We start from the raw sequence: 5,636 nt of genomic DNA, 5'->3' as shown, positions 1-5,636 counted from the left end.
TCACTGCATCCTGCTGGTGGAAATGAAATTATAGATACTTCTGGAATTAGAACTTGGGTTCCAAACAAAGATCAATGGGCCAGACCAGAGGGGACTCAAGCTCCACCGGACCATAACCCATTGGCACAAGAACTTTCGGATGTTGCTAGTCATGAAGGTGGTATAAAAGAGCAACATACCCATCTCGTGAACAGAATTGGCCTCCATAATTGTAATTCCAATTGTTTGCGTTATCGCCGTAAGAATAAAAAAGATACTGCTCCACAGAAGTACTGTCGCTTTCATTTTGGCGATCTTGATCCACAAACCAAAAAAACAAGTGGTAAAGAGATTCATCCTTTTAACGCTGTCATAACAGAGGGGGAACATCCTAGATATGAGGGACCACGGGATCATCCTCGCTTGATGATGCATGTAAAAACACGCCTACTTAGTTGGCTAGCAAATTGTGATAGTCAACCCATTATCGATCAGAACCTTCTCGCTCTACAAAAATACATTGCTAGTTATGCTTGCAAAGGTGCTGCTTCAACGGAAGATTTAGTACATGTTTATCGCCATCTCATTGAAAACACTGATGATGGAAGCACTGTTAAAAATTTGGCTCAACGACTACTTCAAAAAATTGCGGGTTTAGTAGATGTTCCAGGTGCTGCGGCGGATTTCATTAATAGTGGTGGTCGTCTGACTAGATGTACCAGGAATTTTCGATACATTGGTATCAGTGGTTTCCGAGCCTTGGATACGTCTGGTGAAGATGGAACTGTTACAAAAAGTAGCGCATTAGACAAATACTTAAGTGATAAGCGGAGAGAAACTGAGCCAGAAATATCATTATGGAACTGGAGCAAAAAGTGTAATTGTACCTGCAAAGTAGATCACGTCCCAGTTTTTACAGAAATATCTACAAAACCTGTCTGGCCTGTTACTGAGGACTATGCAAAAGCTATGCTCATTATATTTTCTGTTGGAACGTGGCACAATACTGAAGATTTGAAGGGACAACATGAGTCATTTGCTGCTGCTTTGGCTTCCCTTGTTCAAACTGAAGAATGCCCATCAATATTAATTGATTCATTGAAAGAGGCTAAACAATCATTCGATAAAAAAAGCGAGAGAACACAAAGTCACACCCGTGCAATCAATATTGAAACCAATACTCAGTCTTCGGATCAATCATCACAATATACAGATGCAAGTTCCCAATGTTCCCAAAATTCTGCCATTGCACAAATGAACATAGGTAGAGCAATAATGAGAGATATTGCTAGGCACCATGTTGCTGATATCAATGAGCCAAATGTACAACAGGTTCTTCCTGATGGTGGGCCTACATTTAATTGGAATAATTATGCAATTCAAAGTTTTGGTAGTCCATGGCCAATTAATGCTGACTTATGGTTACAATCTATATCTGAAGAAGCAGAAAAAATGAATTGCAGCATGCTGAAGAATGTACTTTACCCCAAATAAACATCTTAAATGCTAATGAATTACAAAGAACAGCCATTGGTATAAATCTTCAGCATTTATTACAAGTCGCAAAAGGAACTGTGCCAACAGGTACCCAGCCAATACGTTTATTAATACAAGGAACAGCCGGTGTCGGGAAAACATTCATCATTACCGCGCTTACTAGAATCGTTCGTCGTATTTTTAAGCGAAATTCTGCTGTTATGAACTTGGCCCCAACTGGGGCAGCATCAGTCCTCATACCTAATGGTCGCACTATACACTCAATGACTCCACCACCACACAAACTTAAAAAAGATAAGAATTTAAATTCTGTCCAGCTTTCTGACTATCCGTTGGGTGATGTAGCTCTAAGAAAGCTAAGAAAATATACAGGCATGCATGAAAACAATGAACTGAAATTGATTCAACTTAATATTGATGAACGTAGCATGCAGTCGAAGCTTCTAGTGGCTTGGTGCAGCCAAAGATTATGTGAGGCAACAGGAGACTTTGATAATTATTATGGAGGTGTACCAACTGTCAATTTCTTTGGGGACCTTGGTCAACTTGGACCAATTCGTGCTTTGGATTTACATCAGCCGCCGAAACATGATGATTCCACAATCAACTTTGCTGGTTATGCAATCTATCGCTCATTTCAAGATGTTATTGTTCTTACAGAAACAATGCGCCAAGGACCAGATCAGTTGGCCCTTCTACAGCGGCTACTTAGAATACGCAATGGATCGATTACTCAACAAGACTGGCAAGATATAAATAGTCGTTATGAAAATGCTTTGCCCCATGCCGAAAAATGTAACTTTTTGCATGGTCGCGTCCTTACATTAATGGAAACATGGAATGAAGTTAATGAAGAAAACCATAATAAATTAGCTAACCTTGGTGTGCCAGTTGCTGTTATTCCATCAAGAGGACGTGGTAAACATCACTCTTTAACTGATAAGCAACTGGGTCAAATACCACTAAGATCTTTAATGGCAGTTGGTGCAACTGTAATCCTTACCAAGAACCAAAAGGGTCTTACAGGCCTTGGCCTAAATAATGGTGCCATGGGAAAAGTAATTGCAATCCTTTATTCACCAAATATGTCACCACCTGAATTTCCAATAGCTGTTGTAGTCGATTTCCCAAATTATAAAGGCCCGTCATGGATTCAAGAACATCCGAAATGGATACCAATTACTGCGGTTGAAGGTCGATGTGAGTCTGATTGTTGCAGCAGAAATGGCCTGCCGTTAATGCCAGGATATGCAATAACTATTGCCAAAAGTCAGGGTATGTCAATTGGAGATGGTAAAACTGCCACCCACATGCGTATCAAGTTACAACAATCAATTCAGATGGAAAAAAATAACCTTGGTACAGCTTACACTGCATTCTCCAGATGCGAAAAAGAAAGAAATTGGGCACTTGTCGAACCAATTACTCAAGAACGACTCTTGTACATTAATACACATCCCCGTATGAAAGCCAGACAAGAGGAAGAGAAACGCCTGAAGGCATTATCGAATAAAACCGTCAAAAAATACAATATCACTATGGAAAAGTATATTAACTTGGTGAAAGAACTTGACCAGTTTTGTGATGATGGTATTGAAGATGCAGTTTGTCCTTCACCATCTGTAAATTGCACATGTATAATATGCCTATCTCATTCATAATGATAATTACAATCTGAATTCACCTATTTTGCAGACAATCACAATCTTGGCCCCTAAAAACCATTCTAATCTGAACAAGGTGCAAATGCAACCTGAACAAGGTGGATTGACATTACAGCATTATACTGATTATTAATGGTGTTGTTGGAGGTGGAGGTAGAGGGTCATAACACAGCCTAACAAAGGTCTGTGATTGTTACATTAACCATGGATACATTTGATATCCAGTTGCATATCTATTTCATCCGTATCACATCGATCATCATACCACAATACCATACCGTTTTGACTTATCGCAATCAACATAATCGTCTGTACCCTACCAATCATACCACAATTACCATACTGCATGACTGAATTCAACCTTGCATTAACATTACACCTTTGTGCTGATTATTAATGGCGTTTAGGCCAATTGCAACCTGAACAAGGTGAACATTACAGCTTTATGCCTATTATTAATGGCGTTGCTGGAGGTGGAGGTGGAGGGTCATAACACAGCCTAACAAAGATCTGTGATTGTTACATTAACCACTGATGCATTTAATATCCAGTTGCATATCTATTTTATCCGTATCACATCGATCGTCATACCACAATTACCGTACCATTTTGACTTATCGCAATCAACATATCGTCTGTACCCTACCGATTATCATACCACAATTACCATGCCACATGACAGAATGCAACCTGAACAAGGTGCATTTCTAATACAGCTTTGTGCTGATTGTTAATGGCGTTGTAAGCCAATTGCAACCTGAACAAGGTGCATTAATATTGCAGCTCTGTGCTGATTATTAATGGCATTGTAAGCCAATTGCAACCTAAACGAGGTGCATTAACATTACAGATTTGTGCTGATTATTAATGGCGTTGTAAGCCAATTGCAACCTAAACGAGATGCATTAACATTACAGCTTTGTGCTGATTATTAATGGCGTTGTAAGCCAATTGCAACCTGAACAAGGTGCACATGCAACCTAAACAAGGTGTGCATTACAGCATTGAGCTGATTGCACAATTTTTTTTATAAGCAACTTAGGATTGTAGTCAGATCTTAAGTTATTTTTTACCCAATACCCAGGTCTAAAGGTTCTTAATGGTTGTTTAATTTTATTTAACTAATTTTTGTAATATATCTAAACGGGGGAAATGAAAAGAAGTCATATTGCTGTTAAAAAAAAAATTCTTGAAAAAAAACTGAGAAGTTTTTTAGTTTTCTTTTGTTCAAAAAGTGTGTCTTTTTTCTATTTTCTTAAAAGAAAAAAAATTTTTGCTTATGCTTTTATTTGTACAAAACTAAATTTTTTTAAAATTCAGTTTAGTTGCTTATAAAAAGAATGTGTATTAACATAAAGGTTTAAATTCAAAACCTTACCATACATACAGCCTTATCGCAATCAACATATTGTCTGTACCGTCCCTGTCATACCACGATTACCGTGCTGTTTTGACTTATCGCAATCAAAATCTCGTCTTTACCTTATTGGTCATCATAACACAATTACCATACCATTTCGACTTTTTGCAATCAACATATTGCCTTACCGTACCGATCATCATACCACAATTACCATTTCGACCTAAAGGATTCAACATAAATCGTCAGTACCCATCATACCACAATTACCATACCGTTTTCACTTATCGCAATCAACGTATCGTCTGTACCTTACCGATCATCATAACACAATTACCATACCCTTTCGATTTACCAGATTCAACATATCGCCTGCACCCATTATACCACAATTACCATACCGTTTCGACTTATCCCAATCAACATATCGTTTTACCATACCGATCATTGTACCACAATTACCATACCCTTTCTACTTACCAGATTCAACATATTGTCTGTACCCATTATATCACAATTACTTAAACAAGGTACATTAACATTACAGCTTTGTGCTGATTATTAATGGCGTTGTAGGCCAATTGCAGCCTGAACAAGGTGCATTAACATTACAGCTTTGTGCTGATTATTAATGGCGTTGTAAGCCAATTGTAACCTGAACAAGGTGCACATGCAACCTGAACAAGGTGCATTACAGCATTGAGCTGATTGCACAATTTTTTTTATAAGCAAATTGGATTTTGGTCAGATCTCATGTTATTTTTTAGTCAATATCTAAGTCTTATTTTTGTTAAACATATATATAATAAACGGGAAAAAGAAACTAAGTCATATTTTGGTAAAAAAGATATTTCTTAAAAATAAACTGAAGTGTGCAAAAAAAATTATTCTTGCTTGTGCTTATATTTGTCCAGAACTAAAATTGCTTAAAACATTTCAAATCCAGTTCAGTTGCTTAAAAAATGAGTTGCTTATTGAAAAAAATTGTGTATTAACATAATCCAATTTCAAAACCTGAACAAGGTGCATTACTATTACAACATTATGCTGCTTATTACCTTATCGCACCATATGCAACCTAAACAAGGTGCTTTAACGTTACAGCATTATTCAGTCTCATCCGTACCCTACCGATC

At 37.5% G+C, this 5,636-nt stretch overlaps 1 long non-coding RNA gene across 1 annotated transcript; it reads left to right on the top strand.

Annotated features, from left to right (window-relative positions):
- Nucleotides 1–3,501: 3,501 nt before the first annotated feature.
- Nucleotides 3,502–5,405, top strand: LOC130642160 (uncharacterized). The gene is made up of 2 exons (XR_008982556.1): nucleotides 3,502–5,097; nucleotides 5,165–5,405. It is a non-coding gene; the product is annotated as an uncharacterized LOC130642160 (long non-coding RNA).
- The last annotated feature ends 231 nt before the right edge of the window (nucleotides 5,406–5,636 follow it).

This window comes from Hydractinia symbiolongicarpus, chromosome 4 (assembly GCF_029227915.1).
Source record: "Hydractinia symbiolongicarpus strain clone_291-10 chromosome 4, HSymV2.1, whole genome shotgun sequence".
NCBI classification, from domain to species: Eukaryota; Metazoa; Cnidaria; class Hydrozoa; order Anthoathecata; family Hydractiniidae; genus Hydractinia; species Hydractinia symbiolongicarpus.
Note: the sequence above shows the minus strand (reverse complement) of the source record. Positions and strands in the feature narration are given on the sequence as shown.